Raw genomic sequence first — 21,801 nt, 5'->3', positions numbered from 1 at the left:
GGGACCAGGATTAGAATGAAATGGTATGTTAGACAATAAAAACTAATACCTGTGTGTTAGCTTTCCCTGCATGGAAGTCCACTGAAGGATGTTTTAAATACCAGTTGGCTAGAAAGCTGATCCCAGAAGCTGCCAACAGCAAAACACCTAAATATACTGGGGAACCTATCTCAGTGGTTAGGTAAGACACAGGGTCATTTGGTAACCACAATGTTGCCTAAAGAATAAATGGCTGGTATTGGCATTTGTGTCATCCACATATGATACTGTAACAAGAAAATTTCTCCATCCTGTACTTGAAGAGGGAGAAAAAAGGGACAGCAGTTGAGTGGGGAAAAACCCCACTTTTTAACCATGTTCTGCTTTCCATCTGTCTTAAATAAAGCACGGAAGCACAGAGACTTCCATAGGGAGGTTACCCCTGCTTTCATGTGGTGAGGACAACACAGAACCAGACATTTTTCTAGAAAGCTAGATTTACTTTGAGGAACAAAAAAATAGAGATGACAATCTCCCATAGCATCAAGGAGTGAAAAAGAGTACCATCTCTTTTGTACTCTGAGCAGCGCACTAAGCAGTACCACTCACCACCATATCTATATTGCACCTTTTCCTACAGAGTACTATTTAAAATGAAAGATATGCACACATGGTAATGCAAGTATTCAATATTATTTTCTCTCTGTTAAGTGAGTCATCTTAGTGAGGTTCTTTGAGGGTCTCCCAATTCCTGCCATAGCAGTTTATATTCTATATCCCCCCAAAAGATTCATCATGTAATTACCTTACATTAACCTTCACACAATCTCAATGACCACTACACGCGTCACAGAGGTCGCGTCATGCTTTGAGTATGCGTGGAATGACTTCAGGGAAGAGAAAGGCTTTTTTTGTTTGCAACAATATCCTGAAAGGGACGATGATAAGAAATGAAAATACTGTCTCATGTTGCTAGCATCATAATTGCACAGCTTTGGTTTTGCTTTGTGGCTCCAACAGTTCCAGAATGGTTCATGTTGTAAGTGGAAATGGGGAGGAATATTAAACTGCAAGAGGACGATGAAGAAAATGATGTAATTACCTTTTCCTTTTTGTTTCAGGCTTTCAAACCACATCCACAACTATGATAGTAGACACAACTGCTAAATGTCATACGATAAATTCTAAATTGACAAATAGCACTCTTTGCTGGGAACCACATCATGGAAAATGGCAAAAGGTTTGTGCTATATAGCTTACTGTCAATGGCAAATAATTCAATTACCATGGTGATACGCAGGTAGAATATAGCAGTAATTCTCTGAACAAAGGCCCTTCCCAAAGATGCATTCTCATCAGTCCTTTCAAATGCTAATACTCCATTTCTCTGGAAGAGCGTATTGTATACAACAGCATATTTTAAAATATGGGCATGTTTTTGTTTAAGGTGATTTTGATGCTAGTGAAAAGCACTAGATCACCTCCAGAAGAAAGAATTGTTTTGAACCCACAGAAAGCAGGGAACGGTCGTATCTGTTGCACATCTTTTCCAGTTGACATCTGGTAGAAGGATGGTTCAGCTTCAAAGATAGTTGAGGTCAACACAACCATGTTGATACTGTCAACATTATTTGATCACTGTGGATTTTTTTGGTGCTCACTTTTAAAGTGATGCATGTTCACTGACAGACAGTTGGACCGAAATATTTTTCTTCTATTTCACCAAATTGAGACAGTAATGGACTTTTTGCTCTTTTCTAACTGGACTTGGTGAAATCCGTATCTGAATACCAAACCCTGAACCTGCTTGGCCTTTTCATTCTTTCTTTCTTTAATACTAATTCCATTTTAAGCTTTTCTCTTAGTGTAGAAAAAAAAGTCAAAATTCTGTTAATAGCCAGCTTATCGAGAGAGAAAAAGAGCATGGTACGGGATGCAGTGGCAAAGGACATAAATAACACCTGCTAGTTAAGATAATGAAAGGCAGATGAAAAATGAAAGCACTCAGAAACTTTTCAGCTTCTCAGTCACTGAGACACTGTTAAATAGCCATAAACAGGACCTAAGCCATTGTCAAGTATCCAAAAACACTGGACTGGCTAGAAAGTTTTGATCATGATTTGCCTTTTCTACTTAAATCTATCACCTAATTTTTTATGGGCAGGAAGAGATACAAACAGATATATACTGAAAAAAAATAACTCAATTTAAAAAAAAATAAGCATCACCTGAAAGAGAAAGTCTCCTGGCTGTTAGATGTACTCACTAAATGTTTAGTGAAACAATTCAAGCAATCACTTGTGCTTTGGCCCAGCACCTTGGCCCCTAACGACCTTTTCTCATTTCAACAGACCAACTTGGTTTGTGGATACATGCCAGCAGAAGAACCAAGGTGAGGGCACAGGGCTCTTTTCCACCAGCTCCCAAGCAGAGGGAACTCTTGTAAACGGACCGAGTTACACAAGAAACCAAGAGAGTATTTCCCTCGTGCACTGTTACAGTCGTCTCAGTAACCAGCCAACGATACAGTCAACCCATCTCAGATCCAAGCACTTGCCATTAAAAAGCTCTTAAGCCTCACAGCATCAAAAGTAATGGAATCCATTACATGCAGACAATGATGAAATATCACTAGGGTGAAGAGTAAGGAGAAAAATATCATTCTCCATTATACCAAAAGAAAATCCAAAGTCCCCGCAGGATCGTAAGCTAACTGTGACACAGACTTTTGCTGCCACAGAAGGCCAGAAAAAACCTGCAAAGCCTCGGGGTTTGGGATTGGTTTTTTTTGTTTTTAATACAATGACTCATTGATTCCTTGAAGAAAGCAATGATCAATGGTTGTAAAGCAGGTGTGAAAGCCCTTCTCAAGGGGATGGATTCAAGCATCAGTGGTGGCTGCTTGTCCTCCAATCTCCCTCTCTCTGGGAAAATCATCTGTCAAGCACAGGTGACAGAATTCCCATCATATCCTATCTACATCAATGCTGAGGAATCCATTCCACATGGATTTAAACTTGGACGTGGCTGAGAGTTTTCCCTCTTGTAAGATGAACTTCGTGCTCTCTGTTCACACTGGGCCTCCTCAATTTTTGGGGGCTCACCACTCCATCTAGCGAGTCAGTTCAAAATCCAGATCTAAATCCAGGAAGATTCAAGAGTAGGCTAGAGGCTGAGTATCTTCAAGATTTGCCTTGCTGTCAGCATAGTAACTCTGGAGCACTCATCATGCCAGAGAGATGCAATGTTATGCACTTTTAATGGAATGAGTCTCTCAACTTAGGCTGAGGCTTTCAGGAATAAAAGAAAGCTGTACAGTGGGCTTGCACACAAAGATCAGAATGTGTGCAAGCCTGAGAGGCTCAGAACAGGGTATGAAAACCTACTGTTTCTTCAGGGTTATCACTATGGCAGATACAAAGGCTGCACACTTTTGATAGCAAAAAGTAAACTTTCCAATACAAATGCACACATACAAAATTCAGTGAAATAACTTCTACCCATTGCAGTGGCAAACAAGAGACAGTTGTTTGGTAAAATACTTGAGACATTTAATTTTATGTACTAAACACAGAAAAATAATTGGATGCTGAAAATAAGAGGGAAAAGGTGATAGTCTCAGACAGGGCAGAATACCTGTTCTGTGTACAGCATAGGGTTTAATTTCACTTCACTTTCCCTAGGTTTGACTAAAAATGTTCCAAGTCAAATGCTTTTCAAAGTCTAACCGTGATTTCACCAAAACAAAATGAAAGGGGTAATATTTTTTGTTATTTGTTGTTTAAAAATTGACCACTAGAGGCTTAAACATTTGCCAAAACAGCAGACAAAAGGAACACAATAACTCAATTTGGATATTGTGTCTCATGGGAACTGCCATCTAAGCTCCTTCACTTTCTCCTTGCCTGTGTAGTTCAGAACCCAAAGCAGGACTACATTTCCCATGAGAGGCCAAGGCCAAAAATTCCTGTGATGGATCACCTCCCATCTCTGGAAAAGAAACTTGGCTGACAGCCGATGAGGAACCAGAGCATACTGAGGAGAACAAAGCATGTGATACCTGGAAGTCCTGGCAGTGCTGGCAGCTGAAGTGTTTTGGCTGCTAGCCAGAAAATTGTTAAAGAAAAATGTACATTTTCAGTGAGTAAACCCACAACAAATCAGCATATTTTCTGCCATTGCTTGCACTCCCACTTTTTCCACATTTCTCTCGACCTCCTAAATCCCCAGCAATTTAATGGCAGAATGAGGCAGCTCCGGCAGCAACAGACTCTGTGGGTCTGGCAGAACTTCATGACTTAGATATCTCATTCACAACCCATTGTGCCCTTCCAGGGCAACTGGCTCATACTGGCACAGGCCAGGGGCACAACCTGTTTGCAAATAACAACTCTGGAAGACCCACTCTGTTTGCCGAGTTGTTGTGCTTCTTGTGCAACTTGTGCTTCTTGTGCATTCATCTTCCTCCGAGCCACAGTGTACAAGTAAGAGGACGGAAGAGGTTCTGGTTCTACTTCTGTCAAACAGCAATATTAATGATTCTGTCACTGGTCATTAGCCACAACAGTATCGCTCAAAAGTTTCCAACCATTGGCAACCGAAATGCCATCTGGAAGCGCTTAAGAGTGACAACCTATCTCAATAATCCGAACAAATCCAACACGAGAGGTGAATTTGGACTCTTTCAAATGCTATCTAAAATATTTATAGTAAAAATGTTAAGTGTGATACCTTTTCAGTTCTTCTGAGTGAAAGATCAAAGCACAGAAGTATAAATATTTAGCAGTTTTTTCCCCCAACTAGATGTTAATACTAAAGGCTACAAAAAGTATTACTAAAAATAACATCGCTGTCAAATTAAAACATATTTCATAATCGAGTAAAAAGGGAATTTATATGAGAATTTGAAACAATTCATTCTCCTAAGAAATGAAGATGGATGGGAGTGACAGCCAGTTCAGAAGTATCTCTGTTGAGCACGGGCAGAAATCAGGGTCTACAAAGTTAGGTGGCGGACAAGTGCATGGGAAGGACTGGATGCTGTTTCAGGTTCTTGTATAGATTTCATCCTTGAGATTACTGGTTTTGTCCAGCAGCTAGGTGTTAAGTTTCCTTTATGCTTGCTGAGAGTTGAGGTAAAGAGGGACAGGGCTCTAGACTCAGATCAAGGACCTAAACGATTATTCCAGGGTCACACAGTGAATCGAGGACAGAGGGAGGAACTTGGATAAGTGCAGGCGTAGACCTTTTGAGTTACCCTTCTTTCAAGTTCCCACACACACTTCCAGTCATCCTTCTTTTCCCCAACTTGTACAGCAGCCCTGGAAACAAAACAGGCTACAGCAGGAAAAAAGCAACTCATCCCATGTACAACGGACAGGGCAGGGAAAAGTGCAGAGCCAACATTAGGATGACCAGATGCGCTGTTTGTTAAGTGACAAACTAATCCCAAATCAGGAGAAAACAGGAGGGGGAGAAGAAGAAGGGAGCAGGAAGAGATAAGTTAACTGGAGACCAGAGGACAGAAGGGACGTAAAAATTGAAAGCAGAGGTTAAAAGAAATCACTTGCCCTTTTTGTGTAAAAGCAACAAACTGAAAGCACCCACCCCTCTGGGCACTAGTGCCTGCAGCACTAGAAGGCAACTGAAAAACATTTGCACCTCTGTGTGTGCAAATATAGGGGATTTCTCAATGGGACTGCTTACGGTATCTGTTAAACTTGGTGGAAATCCTGCAGCCGCTTGCACAATTAAGTGTTGTTTACTATCTCCTTCCAGTCCATACATTAATTTTCCTCTCAGAATTGTCAGGTTTTATGAGCCTTAATCTGGCTAACTGAATTTGGTTTGGAGATGCAGAAATTCCCCACTTTCCCTCCCCAAGGGCAGTGTGGTTCCACACAAATAGTCACAAGAAACCTGGTCTCATTGCTTTTCTGACAGCTGCTGCCTTGGGAAGACAACTCAGAAAAAGTCCTCAAAGTAAGGATAACTACTGGCCAGCAGATTAAGCCGCTGTTAACACACAGGAAAACTGTCTGGCTGTTAAACACGTCTTTTGCCGAGTCCCATTTGCACAGGTAATACATTTGGACCACGGTGATAGACAAAGAGCCCACGCCTTGTAGGTGAGGCTTGCCTGGTTATTTTGAATATAATGACAGGGGAAATGTCACAGCACAATTCAAACTAGCCCAGTGATGACAACATACACCAATCAGGTGCACTGGCCAGAATTTTTACAGCTGTCAAAATGAGCATTAATTTGGAAAACTCTAACTGCCATGTTTGGCATGTTGCCCCCTTAATATTTTGGCTACTGCTTATGAAAAGACAAATGAACAGAAAAATGTGAATGTGATAGGACGTATGCATAGTGAACACCTACGGTAAGATGATACCAGCATCACGCAATAAAACAGCATGTAGGTCAGGGCAGAAAATGAGATGCATAATTCTGAAAGTACGTTCTGAAATTATTGGTCTGCCACTCAAGAAAGGAAAGAAAGCCATTGAGACATTATACTAGGAAGATCAAAATACCAATTTTGCTAATACCAATTTGCTAAAAAAGGCCAAATGATCCTCTCACTAGCAGGAATTAATACCAGCAAAGAAGAGATAAGATTTCAGCCCAGAATGCGGAATACACAGGGAGCACTAAAGTAAATCAAATGTTCTCAAATTGTCCAAGAGATGAACTTTGCCCTAAGATACTTTAGGAATGAGCAGAAGAAATCTCAGAGCTGTTATAAGTTGTCTTTGAGAGTTCATGGCGGACAAGTAAGGTACCAAATGTTGGGAAAAGGTCAAACAGAGCGCTTATTTTTGAAAATGAAAAAAACCCCAACAACTAGGAAGCCACAGGAGCTATACACCACTTGCTTTTACTTTAAATTCCCAGAAAGACTCTGGTGCAGATAACCAAACCATTTGTAAGCACACAATGGAAATAAAAAAAAAGACAAAAAATAGAAAACATGAATGTATCAAGCAAATCTAGTCAAAACAACCTAATTTCTAACAGGCTAATAAATCAATAATCAACAAATGAAACAATAAATTGCAGGAAGTAGCAAACACGGGGGGGGGGGGGGGGAGGTGCTTTTGTATGTGCACATGGCACATATATTCATAGTCAGCTAAACCAGATTAAAAAAAATGGTCTAAGATCAATATGACACAAAATGTGGATCCATTGGCAGTTGCAAGCAGTTTCAAAGTTGAAAAATCTTAGGAAAAATTTTTAACAGTTATAACAAAAAGCAAAAAAAAAAGAAGAAAAATTCTAAATCCAGTTCGTAAAATTAGGTAGTTCAAAATCTGTCTTCCTAAATGTTTCACCTTGGAGGGAGTTGCATGAAGGTAGATGAGAAAACTTGTGATCAATATGATTACTATTAGAAGGTGACATTCCAAATGGTTGGAGTAGCTGCCAATACTTTGTTGTTTCTGGAAGCAGTTCTCCACGGCTTACAGCCAAATCTGAAGGATCCTTCTTGTAGGGTTCTTCATCCTGGCTCCCATATGATGGAATATTTTCATTAATGGAACAGGTGATGCAGCAGAAATGTTTGTTAGCCGGAAAATTACATTAAGCTGGGTAAAACAGTAAGTATAAGTGAGAACAAGATTAGAATAATCTTGACTGGAAAAGCTGAAGGCTACATTTCAACCAGGACGAGCGTAAGCTTCTGTGTTTAGCCAAAACCAACTAGCTGCATGCGAAGAGGATGAGGAACAACCGGGCATACAGCAGTGCTGCACAAAGCATCTAAGGACCGCACAGAATCATGAACCGAAGGTGAATCCGTGATGTTGCTGTGCTGCTTTAAGCTAAGCAAGCATCACTCTGGGACAAAGTGCTGTAATGCAGCCGGAGTGACATCTTTCTGCCCTACTCAACACTGCTACTGGCTCAGCTAAAATACCCTTTCCACACCTCGAGAAAGATGCGAGGCAACTGGAGGCAGATCACGAGGGAGCAATGGGAACAAGCAGATCTCTAGATAACACGAATTACAAGGAAAGACTGAGAGAACACAGGTTGCTCAGCCTAAAGAAGAGAGAGCATGAAAACACCCTTCAAATGCATAAAATGCTGCTGCACAGAGTTAGGTAATAATCTGTTCATCAACATTCGCAAGTGGCAGGAGATGAAAGTAATGAGCTCATATTGCAGAAATGTTCAGCTTGAAAATTCGCTTGGAAAGGCAGTGGGGTCCCCATTGCTGGAAATCTTTAAGGACTGGTTATACAAGTGTCTGTCAGGAATGCTATAAGTAGAGTTGATCCTGTTTTGGAGTAGGAGGATGAACTAGGTGGCAGTACTCCTCAACTCTTTAGCATAAAATAATGTAACGGTCTTTAAAATGCAGAAAGTTACTTGAGTAGCAAAGATAGCTCCTTGCAGCTCAACACATCGTGTGTTTGTTTATCCCACTGCATTAAAGGGAGATGGGGAAAAAAGCCCAGTTCAGGAAGCCAAGGAGGAAGGAAATACAAACCGTCGCTGCTATACCTGGGAAAAGAGCTCTATGTTACCAACACTAGATTCCCAGGAAATAAAGCAAACAGGGAAAAACTCTTGAAGGGGAACAGCAGAGACCAACAGACTGAGACAGGGTAGGAATCCCCTGAAAAATGACGCGATCTCTATAGACCAGCAACCCTTTCATTAGCCTTATAGGCCAATGTTGAAATAAAGCAGATAGGAAAGCAAAGTGCTGCTGAGTTACCTTTCACTGCCTAAAGCCAATAAAAAACCAAACACAAACCCCACAAAAGTCCACTCTGCAAGACAGTATCCTACAGGGAGAATGCCACTCAGCTGCTTGTCCCCTTTGCTTCAGGGCTGAGAGATGCCTTAGGAAAGCTCTAAGGAGCAGCCACAGAAGATGCTGCATATCCTTGATAGGCTGAACTGTATCTTTCTCTTTTACGCTTTTCTGAGTTTAGATCAAGAGGTTAACCCCTTGCTTTCAGCTTTCCAAGTCCACGTTCAACCCCAGCGCAATCTTAAAATAAGGACAAAGTCTTTCTTCTAACAAAACAATGTTGCAAACAAGCCTGTTGGAGATCTGCACCTCAGGGCAATTTGGGGAAGTCCAGGGACTAGGAGACATCCGAGTCACCAATTGTTGAACGAAGGCTGGTTGGCCCTGACGAGGACGAGGACTGTGGGGCCTACGGCCTTTTGACACAGAAACTGATTAACTTTATGTCCCATTGCAGGTAGAGAGACTGAAAAAGAGAGAGGAATAATCAGCCATGTTTCCCTTGTATTCGTACATGTGTCCTGGCCTCCCCATTCTCACTCGCTGTTCTGTATTCACTCACTGTACCTTTTCCTTATGTATACAATAGCTGCGAGGAAGGAGCTGCCTTTCATTTTATTTACCTACGCAGCCTTTTGCAGCAGAGACTGAGAGGCCACGACTCTGCTACAAGGAAAAATAACCCCATGTACCTGCATAAGAATATGTGTATGTAAGTGTATACATACATTCATAGCCATTGCTGCGAAGGCTAGTTTTTTATTAACCTGTGCAAGTTTACTTGGACTGATAAGATCACCAGTTTGGGGGAAATCTTGATGTTTACTAAATCTTTTTCAGGGATTAAATGTTGATCTCATAAAAGTTCCATTGCATATGTGTTCTTTTGTTCTTACATGAAATATGAAATTGCCAAGGAACAAATAAACTATTTATGACTTATGCCTCTACAGTAACGAAGAATGGCTTAATGGGGGCACGTACTACTTTGAAAGTACTGCAGTCTGTTGTTCCCTGAACTGGAGACGCTCTCAAACAGGTTTAAGATGTATGCTCTCCTTTCTCCTCAAAAAAAAAGATCAAATTCTTGACATGATTGTTTAAGTCATAGCAGAAAGACTCATACGTGCCACAGGGTCCTGCACCACAGTCCCACATACCTTTCTTACTGGTAGGTAAATCAGTGTAGGTTGCACACAGTTGCACCCAGACAGCAACTATTAATCCAGATAGCTAACTGAAATGAACTCAAGTTATTCTTACATTACTGACTTTAGAGTTACAGAAGACTGATATTTATTATACATAAGATGCAGCAATTTGGTGGCATGACCTTAAACACCATCATCTCTGCCAGTAGATCTTCTTCATTTGAACTACAGTAACAAACAAGGAACGAGATGCTCCTTCTGAGATTACAGGTAGCTACACCTGAACAGTCACCTCACCAAGTGTCCCCTGGAGGTCACACCATTATGATCAGTAGAGTTTGTTTTCTAGTGTGCCTAATTTTTGCCACATCTAGCCAGGATGGCTGGTGTTCTAACATTGTGTTTTGAAACACACACAGTATCAAAGAATATGAAAATTATTAGGCTCCCACTGCTGAGAGGGTTGCAATACTGCTCATGCTCCCTTCTGAATCATCTGCATCCACCATGTCTCTCCACTGCACTCACATGCACAAGCTCTTCTCCCCAGCCAGTGACACCATCTCTCTGCAGCGACGGTTGAACAGGCACAGGTGCTGGGTGTGTGGATTCGGTGAGGTAATATACCTACTTAAAATAGAAGAGATGACAGAGAAAACACTGAAGCCCTTAAAGAGGAAGAAGAGGGAGACTACAATATCTGTGTGACATTTTGCACTGTAGTCTCTAACCAAAAATGGGAAGACACAGAGACACAGCTTGGACAACCCAGTAAGATCAGATCGCTGAGCAGGATGAAGTAGATCAAGGGAGAGACACCTGCAGATCCCACTCCTGAAACCCACACACCTTTCATCCACAGGATTTAATTAGTATCATGATACTTGATGCTATCGTGATTTTACTTTAACATCCATATGAGGAAAGGTTAAAACGAGCTCACCCTTCACTAAGATAAACCCATCACAGAAGCTGAAGCATCAGTCCACAGCATGGGTTGCATGGGACTTTTACAGGACAGTCAAAACATTTATAAGCACTTCTAAGCTGGATGAGAGCTTTCTTGTATTGCTAGCACATCTGCACTGGCAGGGACAAGCTCAGTCTCTTGTATTGCAACACATCTCAGTCCTGATTCTGTGTATCCCACCAAACATCACAGAAACTCCACAGGAAAGCAATGAAAGAATCTGGATCAGGCTCAGCATTCACCTACAAAGCCCATGCTTAGATCCATACTGTGTTGGATCAGCCTTTGAGGTTTTTTTTGTTTTGTTTTGGGTTCAGATTTTTTTGTTTATTTGGTTGGTTTGTTTTGGTTTTTTAAAGGTTGAGCCTGTGTCTATTTTCTTTTCCCCAAATACTGGGTGAGCATTTCAGTAGCACACAGGTGAGTCAATAAAACTGAGCAGCAGTGCTGTTTGTACAAATCCTTCTCCAATCCCGTCTCCAGGTGCTTCTCCCTGCTTCTCAGATTTGCCCCACTGTACTAAACGAGCACATCTGCTGAGTGGCTGCGTGTGTGATGAAGCACACTAGCGAGCTGATACGGTTGAAAAATGGCCAGTTAGAGAAAGAAAAAAAGACTGAGATTCCCAATCTGGTTCACTGAATGGCCACACCAGTCACTCTGCCAGCACAGTGCGGGGCTGAGAACAGCACAAACCAATACTTATGCTGCCAGGAGAAACGCATGTGGAAACAGGGGCTAAAACCACAAGCTGCTAATTCACTGAATCCACACAAGCACCAAAGCACATCCTCTATTTTTTCCCCTAAGTTCATGTAAAAACATGTTATACATTATGTTCAAAATGAAACTCAGATATAAGGGAGAGGAAAAAACCTGTCTGGCTGTCCCCAAATGCTGCCGAGTCCAAGCTCCTGACCTATTCCCACTGAAGGCAATGGGATGACATCTCTTTCTGCCAGCTGAGGATTCAGCCGATGTTTTACAAACCAAGAGGGACAGGTCCCTGAGTAGCAATGTTTTTAAAACTGATCAGCAGAAGCGGCCAGTCAGATCCTCTTCTTAAAAATGATGATACACCAGTTTATTTGGGAAATGAATGAATGTCTTCAGGATAGCATAAGAAGAGGTAAGCAAAACCAGCTATGGCAGCTGAACTTTGCAACAGTGCAAACTCTTTTGCCACCAGTTAAGACTGAGGTCAGTGGTCTGAGCAGACCGTACGTGTGTAGGGTCCTTTGCAGGGCCTCTGCTCTAGCACAAATTCCATCCTATGCAAGAGAAGTTCTCCCTTCTGGCAAATGTAATACAGATCCTGGAAAGAGAGACCTGTGCTTGTAAGCTTACTCCTTCAGTATTTCATCATATATAGCAGCAATGCTTAAGAGGTTACTTCCATTAAAGATTAATCTGTTCAAGATCACTGCCTTAAATTCCTCCTCTCTGTTGTGGGACACCAGCCCAAGCTGACTGTTTGGCTTTTGGGTATTAAGAAGCAAGGCTGGATAAAAGTAGGGTGCGGGGATCAAGAGAGAGAAATACTAATGGTGAATCTCCCCTGTGCTGACAGAAGGCATGGTTGCCTTTAATGAATAGTTACATGGAGGACGTGAGATAATCTAAGTGGGACTGTTATGAAACTTAACTATGAGATACTTTGAGTTATGATCTATAAAGCTGCTAACTGGATTCAGTAAGTTGTTGAGTCATTACCATATAAGACTGGGTTGCTCTGAATGGCATATGAAATCCATATGGCTAGAGACATTGAGTGGTTTGCTTCTGGTTAGAAAAGAAGATGGAATTGAGCAGACACGTGCATGATTTTTCAAGAATAAAAAATTAGTAATAAAAAATAATTATCTGCAATTAAATAGCATCCACACTAACATTATTTTGTCATTTATCTTTTAATTAAAGATGTCCTGTGATTGAGAATTAGCAGGCATGAAATTAGCATGGATTTTTAACGTTTTGGGAAAAAATACAGTACGTTCACTGCACTGATGTATCTGTTATGACATCAGCTCAAAGTAAAATGAGAGCTGGGGAGAAGGATGCTGGGTATTACATATAAATCACTGATCTTTCAACTCTTAGAATATTTTCACATTCAAACTGAGATGCTAAATGAGCTGAGCGCTTAACGCGAAAAAGAGAAGAACTTACGAAACCACCACTACGGATATAATTCATTCTGGAGCAACTGCTCAAGGAAAGACCCAGGGCTGAGCTAGCCAGAAAACTCTATTACCTTTCACCTGAAGAAAGTGTGATTAGTGGAGGAAATGTCACATTTGCACTTAAAAATTGTTTCAAAGACAACTTGTATCTTTTGGCACAACTCAGCCATTTTAAAAATATTGTATGAGAGGGAGGCAGAGACAGCAAAGAGCGCTCCTTTTTATGATTTCTCACCCTTGTATTAAGCCACCAAGTTTAGCCTGAATATTCAGTATCTCAGCAGCTGGCACTTCCCAGGCAGCAGCGCCGAATCGCTCTCCGCTGATCTTCGGGGATGCAGGGCCGGGGCTCTTGGAGACGAAGTCTCCCCACACAGCGCCTGTGCAGCGCCTACCACCCCGCGCAGCATCAGCCTGCGGTGCAGCACAGAGCAGCAGGACAAGGAGCAAGGGGGAACCGCATCTTCCTCACTCTCTCTGCTGTGAAGGTGGAGAGGTGGTCTCTGCAGCTGTTCTACAGCATGTGAGAAGGGGACAAAGGCAGTCAAACCGGATGGGGGAGGAATGTTTACTAACAAATAAGCTTCTCTGGTGATTTTCCTCAAAGGTGACATTGACAGCATTGCATATAAAATGAGCATCTCTTCTGAAGATGTCCTCACACACTCACCACAAGAGGAATCAGAGCATTACCCCCAAAAGCAGCGCTGTCTTGAGCAGTGCAACAATCTTGACCATGACATGTGGTCACTCCACCGCCCTTATGGGGTTTGTGGTTGGGTTTTGTTGCTTTTTTTTTTTTAAATGGCAACTACTCTCATTTTCAGTCATCTTTTTCTGGCTTTCCACTCTTTTTTTTTCCCTTCTACATTCTTTTTGGCTTGGCATTTGCTGGTATTGAGCTGTGAATCCTGTACATGGAGCCAACTGAAGTTACTCGGGAAATTCAAAGGAAAGGAGATGTAAAAACTGCTCGAAAACTACTTTCAGCACAGAACTACCAGCTTCATGGTCACTCTCACTTGTAACCCTCTGGAAACACCAGGCAAACCACAGAAGTGTAGGACAGACTTGGGAGAGGATTCACAATACCATCTCTCTGCTGTGTTTGCACTTGGCACTTCTCTTTCAGCTTCATATCAATAGCACCTTTGATGTGCCTTTTTTTTTTTCTTTTACTTTCCAACCCTTTTAAGGACACAAAAAGGGCACATTTTTTCCTCCATTATATCTCAAACAGAATACCACAAAAGATCAACTTGATCTAGATGAACTTCATCCATTCATACTGAAATTCTGATAGGAAATGACGACAACATGGCATAAAACCTCCCTTGCATCACTGGGCCACAGACACCCCAGTTGCAAAGGTTATCACTGAAAGAATGAATGGGCCGGGCTGAAATTGTAGAGATTTGCTTTAATCAAGAAATGAGCCAAACCTGTGCCTTGCCGAAAATTTACCCTCTCTAGTGTTATAAACATACCTATGCACACCTAGCAATCATGGCGTCACTAGCTTCGTCCTTTCTATTCAAGACAAGCATGACTGCCTTCTCTCTGCTTTCTCCAATGAGCAGAAGCTGGGCACACTTTGGTTTAAGAGGTAGAAAGCAGCACTGAAAGCAGGCTCAAGAAAGCAAAGCACCAACAGAAAGAACTAGCTGGTTGTGTTGGGTTTGTGTGGCAAGGTTTTGGTAGCAGGGGGGGCTACAGGGGTGGCTTCTGTGAGAAGCTGCTAGAAGCTTCCCCTGTGTCTGACAAAGCCAATGCCAGCCGGCTCCAAGACAGACCCGCCGCTGGCCAAGGCCAAGCCAATCAGCGCCTCTGTGATAACATATTTAAGAAGGGAAAAAAACAGTTAGGGAGAGCTTTTGCAGCTGGAGAGAGGAGTGAGAAGATGTAAGAAACTCTGCAGACACCAAGGTCAGTGAAGAAGGAGGGGGAGGAGGTGCTCCAGGCGCTGGAGCAGAGATCCCCCTGCAGCCCGTGGTGAAGACCATGGTGAAGCAGGCTGTCCCCCTGCAGCCCATGGAGGGAGGATGAGGGGGTGTAGCGATTCCACCTGCAGCCCGTGGAGGACCCCACGCCGGAGCAGGTGGAGGCACCTGAAGGAGGCCTTTGACCCCATGGGAAGCCCACGCTGGAGCAAGCTCCTGGTAGGACCTGTGGACCCGTGGAGAGAGGAGCCCACGCCAGAGCAGGTTTGCTGGCAGGACTTGTGACCCCGTGGGGGACCCACGCTGGAGCAGTTTGCTCCTGAAGGTCTGCACCCCGTGGGAGAGACTCATGTTGGAGAAGTTCGTGAAGGACTGTCTCCCGTGAGAGGGACTCCATACTGGAGCAGGGGAACAATGAGAGGAGTCCTCCCCCTGAGGATGAAGAAGCAGCAGAAACACCGCGTGATGAACTGACCGTAACCCCCACTCCCTGTCCCCCTGTGCTGCTGGCAGGGGGTGGAGGTTGAAGCCAGGAGTGAAGTTGAGCCCGGGAAGATGGGAGGGGTGGGGGGAGGTGTTTTAAGTTTTGATTTTATTTCTCATTCCTCTACTCTGTTTTGCTTAGTAATAAATAAGATGAATTCCCTCTCTAAGTTCAGTCTGTTTTGCTCGTGGCGATAATTAGTGAGTGATCTCTCCCTGTCCTTATCTCAACCCACAAGCTTTTCCTTATACCTTGTCTCCCCTGTCTAGTGAACGAGGGGAGGGATAGAGCGGCTCTGGTGGGCACCTGGCCCCCAGCCAGGGTCAACCCACCACACTGGTCTTTTGCTAGAAACCAAGAAGAGCATGTCAAGAATTACAGACAATGCCAAAATGAAATCTAAGTATACTCACATACTATGTGTTTCTATCCATACCAGCAATACAATAAAATACATTAGCTTAAAATGTTCCAGTAAAAAAAATACTTAAGAATGTGAAAACTTCCAGCCTATGCAGATTAGCAGAGATGTGGCAAATCATTCAGCTACAAAAATAGGATCAATTTCAATTACGAGTTCATACCTTATTTATAGCAGCCTGGTCTGCCTAAACTAACGTGTTCATCTCTGACAAACAGCAGACATGTCTGACCACGACAGGACATCAGAAGGGGAAGCAGGGCTGAGAAGGACAGTGAGTGACAAGGACTTGCTGAATGTCATTCAATGAATTATTTAACCACTTTGCATGTGAAGAGGAGTGCAGGCACCTCACTCGGCCGTCCTAAGAAGCTCAATGCAGTAGAAGCTCCTCTCCAAATCCTCTGAAATCCTCAGAGAATTAAATTAAGCATTTAACATATCTGGATTTCGCGTGTGGGACTGTCTCTGTGAATGCCTGTAGTCCTGCTGCAGGACTGACTGCTCAACTCTTACATGAGACAACGTGGCTTCTCAGTGCTAATCTGGCAGTGTGGTGTGGCAACACATGCTAAGGCAAAACTCCTACTATGAACCTTGGAAAATAAGGAGGGTAAAACTTTGTGCATAAATGCTTTACAAGATATTTGTTGAAGTAACATCTGTTTAAATCTCCTCTTCATCAGATATTTCAATATGGAATAAAGCAGTCTACTACGAAACATCTGAGCAGACTAAATGGGCAGTTTATTAGACTTGAGAGCAATGACTAGGAGTTCATCTGTCACCCTCAAGCTTAACAGGTAAGTAGTCTGTTTCCCCTCATCCATCACGGTGAGTAGAGCAGAATGTCCAAACACAAATATGATTAGTCTAAATTGTAATCTTTGATGTGGCAATGGCTGCAAAGGTTACCTGCAGAATTAAAAGGCAGTAACCAACTATTTTGCATGAAAAGGACAGTCTCCAAGAGAAGGTAAAGGGCATCTGTGTGATTTCTCTGCTAGACATCCTCCAAAGCCCTGGATTATTCTCCTCCTACAGCAAATACCACAGCCTCTTCCTCTGGAAAGAGCAGGCAGCAAGGTCTTCAAAGCAACAGCAGTGAAGCAGCCCTTGCCCTGCTCCCTCCTATGGCAGCACCAGCCCTGCTTCGTGGCCACGCAGCCGGTTGCGCAGACAAATGATACCTCCGCGGCTGAAGCACAACGCTCCCTCCCCGCTCTTTTTTGGAGGATAGGTTTTCAGCTAGATCAGTCCCCTGATTTAGTTTGGATGCTATAATGCAGGAGATGGCACAAATGCCAGAGTGAAGACTGGGAATGGTTAATCAAAATACAAGCTTTTGCCACAGCCTAAGATCCCAGTTCCAGGACCGAACCCAGAGAACCTGCCTGCTCAGCTCCCACCTGCTTTGGGCTCTCATAAGCAATCGCCAATGCAAGATGTGACATCTTCAGTGAGTCACGCCTGGGACCAATGCTTGACAGTCTTAACCTGGCCTCTCTTAAGTTTGACTGAAAACACCCTTCATATCCCTCTGACTAACTTCAGTGTGAGTTATTGCAATGTAAATGATACTGCCTGCTTGTAACCCGTATGAGAATCGAGAGAACGCTGAAGTGGTTTCACCTTGCAATACATTCATTTTGTAAGCAAATTTTTTCTGCTCCTCATAGTTGCAGAGATTCATGGGAGAGCAAGTAGACGCTTGTGGGATTTGGGATGTTTGGCTGGAGGCATAAGAGAATCTGATTAATTTGTGTTTCCTTTCAGAAATGCGACAGCCATCAAACAATCACAAAATAGAGCCACGATTAAACAACTGAGCGCAGGCGAGCGCAGGGATGCCCACACACAGTAAATCTGCCCTGCTTCCTGGGAAAGTCTGCAGCCCATGCTGGGTTCTGTACTGCTGTGTTAGACTGCTCCCTGTCCTCAAGCTCAGGCACAGGCTTTCTAAAAGCAAGGCAAGCCTTTTATTTATAACTTCCATTTGCATTTACATTTTTAAAGAGACAACTGTGATTTTCCAAATAATTAATTAAAAGAGCACAAAGAACCCATATAAATATTGGAATTGAACTTGAGGGAAACAACTATGTATCTTGGTTTAACTTTCATACTGGTAGATCTTTATACTGAAAGGCAAAGTAAGTGTAATTGGGAAGCTGGAAATACAGTCCTAACTGCTGTGTGTTATTTAGTACATATATTCTATAATACAACTATATATCGTTATATTTAACAGAACAGCGTTCAAATAGAGCTCAGAAAGAAAAAGAAAAAAGCAAGTACTTCCAATACTTTTGTGTTATCTGAAAATTGCCAATAGTTTTTGTTGCAAAAACATTTTCCTTGCACTTTCAGTGTTCCTCTGAGACGAGTGAAAATACTTCAGCTGTGGAAATGATCCATTTTACAGGCGTCAAACTATTTTTAAACCCTACTCTTCAGTCTGCTCATCTATGCCTAGATCATCAGTAATTTATTTGTGAAATTCCCTGAGGAAGGGAATTTGGAAAGAAAAAGTAGGTGGGAAGCAAAAAAAAAGCCCTACATTATATATATATTTTTACACACACCCCCCCACCCCACCCCCCCGGAGGGGAAGTTACTAGGTGCCAGATTCTGACACCTGACACAAAACAAATATCCCCTTACTATTAGCATGGTTCTGTTGGAGTCAATGAGATGCCCAATACTACCATGAGAAGCAGAACCAAAATCTAATGCTGAACATTGAGAATATGGAGGGAGCAGCAGACCTAGCAAAGTACCGCATCCATCTATCCCATGACATAAATCACTGTAAGATCACAGAGGAAAATCAGACAAGGTCTAAGTAGGAGGGCATGTTCACTGACTCCACGTGAGAGGAAAAGGAGTAACCCCACAAAATTTGAAGGTGGAGGTAGGTAACCAATAAGGGAGATGTGGGATGGAACGAAAGAGATCGCTTGAAGCACTCCCTGAAGCTGGTAACCAATATATGCTTAAGTCTCAATTTGGAAGCAAATCCAAGAGGGATATCCTTGGAGTCCTGGAGTGGGGTCCTTCTGTATCCAACCGAGCAACATCAGGTGCTATTGCAAGCCTTCCTTGGCTGTCAGTGAAGGAATGACTGACAGACTTCAAAAGCTGCAAGCCCACCAGGCTTCCCTCCTTCCATGAACTTCTATTTCTGGTGTACCGTGAGAGCAGGCAGCCTTACAGCTTTCCTCCTGCTCCTTTGCAGGGGGACAGTGCTGCAGGCAGTATCCTTTATGATGAGGAATTAAACATGTACTCCTTCAAAAGGTAAAAAACTACTGCAGGATCAATAGCTTAAAGACAACTAATAAATCTCCTTTCCATCATACTAATTTTTTTTTTTTTTTAAATGGGAGACTTTGGGAGCTATGAGACTATATCCTGATGCAAAACAAGCAAACCGCACTTCTGAACACCTGAACGACTCCAGGTATACCTATTTTATGCACACCTGCCAAATGTAGGTGTGACAGGACTTGTTAAGAATTCCTGCCTGCATAAGATATTTCCTGAAACCCGAAAGGAAAATATTCTTTTCGTGCAATACAAGTCTAAGCTTATGTTGAAGGCAGGAATTGTTGATCCCAATTAAATGAAGCAGCAGATTTTCATTACATGGAGCACAGAAGAAGGAGCTGCTTGTCAGATATGTCTCCAGAAAATTTGCTTACAGGAACATGTCTGTGTGCATATAGAGGAAAAGCCTATTTTTGGGAAAAGGGTGTCCCCTGAAGGTTTCATACATCTGTTTTGATGAACTACCCTGGAGATTTTCTGTATTGGTTTTCCAGAAGCGGCGATTTTACAAAGCACTGCAAAGCCTGCCTTTCTGCAAAGGCTGCTACCTCTACTGGAAAAAGACAAGCACTGAATGCACATTTTAAATGTTACACAAGACACAGTTTAGAGTACGGCAGCAAGGAAGGCAGACAGACATTTCAGAGCCCACACTCTCCTTTACAAAGGCAAAAAAACCCCCCAAAATTGAAGAGCTACCCCTGCTGAGTTCTCCTGTCAGTGCCTAACAGAATGAGGCATGAAAACATACAAAATCAAAGTAAATACACCTGTTCAGAAAGTGCTTGCCTGGTGACTTAGCTAGCTCTCCAACTCCAAACAGTGACTTAATCCATCTTCCTTCTACCAGTGAAACTGTCAAAATCCCAATCCGAGGTTTAAACTCTGGCCTTTGGGAATGCCAAGCCCAGAGCCCGGCACCCCCATGGTGCCGCAGAGGAGCCTGGTCTCAAAACCTAAGAGCCCCTTCCAGTCATGCCCCCTTCACGTGAAATTCACTCAGGCAAACAGTCACCACCCTCCCATCCACCACTCGCGGGCAGCGCGTTACAGTGCTGGCAGTAAGTGCCATTTCACATTTTTCCGCTTCCCTCTTCCAACTAGCTCCCTAACAGGCTGCTGGTTCACCATGTTCCCTTTGTGGAGACCCAATCTTTTTCTTTTAGAAGATCACCGGGAAGAATTTTCCAGTTTGTTGTGGAGACAGAGGGAAAATGGACAGTTAATGCTGTTTGGATGGGCTTAGTGCACATTGGGATATAAAGCCTGGGCACAGACTTGTAGTAGTTGGTTCCCACACTTCAGCTCATCCACTTAAGCGTGTGGGCATAAGAACATATTTGCATGGACACTCAACACTTGCACACTTTTCTCTCTGCATGCGATCCACCCCGAAGCTGTTTTATTGGCTCCAATGACATAACCTTCCTACTTAGCCATGCAAGGAAGCACGCGGGCTACGAAATCGACTTTCACCGCTGGTTAGGATTCTTCTGCTAATTCATACGGTTTTTAATTCCGTGCCCTTTAGGTCTGTAATAAATATCACCCTTGATAGGTTGGAGCAAGAATTAAGCTAATATTGAAAGAATCTGTCAGACTACTTATTTATTGTTTTAATTTTATGACTGCCTTGATGTAAAGCCTATCAGACATTGGCTAGGTCTAAACAGAAATCACTAAATCACCCAATGTACTAATTCGATCGAAAAGCAGAAAAAGTAGTATATTAAGTATGTTACAAATGAAGTCGTTAAATCATTCATTACTCGCTGGTTTTGAAATGCTTTTTGTTGAGTAACTAATAAAACAAAAACTCTATCCAATAATGCAATATATATTTTTCAGTACATATGTCATATGTTGGACTTACCTTCTGCGCAATGGGAGCATTCATTTATCAGCGCTTAGATAAAGCTTATCTAATGTTTTCCACACTGCAATGTCTTTGTTAAACACTTAGCTGAAGAAATATAATTGTATTAGTATTCAGGAAGAATTTACTTTGTGTGAGTGTGGAATTTACTTTCATTGTGGACACTCTGCATAAGAATCTGATCTGCAGCTTGCAATCATCTTTATCTCCCTCTAGGTTCACTAAGAGCTGAACGCATGTATCAGCTCACAGGATCAGATCCAGAGCTGGATTTGGAAAATTGTTACAAATTTTCATTTCACGATGATTTAATGCAGTAAACCTCCAATATTTTCATTTGTAAAGCAAAACCACCAGTCACCTAGGGGAAAATTTTCTTTGCAAAGACGCAGCTCTGCCAATTCAAGTGATTTTATTGAATTCAGTTACAGATGATATTTCTGATTGGCCAGTTCACGACCCTATGAACCCAACAAGGAGCAAAGGGATAAGGAAGGAAAATAGATAAGGCTGCAGGTTGCATTTTAAATGCTCAGCTGTTCTAGCTATTAAGAATGCCCTTTTGATGAGGTCAGTGTTTATGAAAACTGTGTAGTCACATTTGTATGCTAGTCAAAGCTAAACTGTACTGGTACCATTTAATCTCCAGGGAAAAAGTTTTTTCCCTTGAACACTTTCAGGGCACTGAAA

At 42.5% G+C, this 21,801-nt stretch overlaps 1 protein-coding gene across 6 annotated transcripts in view; it reads right to left on the bottom strand.

Moving 5' to 3' along the window:
* FARS2 (phenylalanyl-tRNA synthetase 2, mitochondrial) overlaps window positions 1–21,801 on the bottom strand; it is a 250,529-nt gene that overhangs the window by 3,836 nt on the left and 224,892 nt on the right. The gene's annotated exons all lie outside the window — the stretch shown is intronic.

The sequence above is a fragment of the Balearica regulorum genome, chromosome 2, assembly GCF_011004875.1.
Source record: "Balearica regulorum gibbericeps isolate bBalReg1 chromosome 2, bBalReg1.pri, whole genome shotgun sequence".
Lineage (NCBI taxonomy): Eukaryota > Metazoa > Chordata > Aves > Gruiformes > Gruidae > Balearica > Balearica regulorum.
Note: the sequence above shows the minus strand (reverse complement) of the source record. Positions and strands in the feature narration are given on the sequence as shown.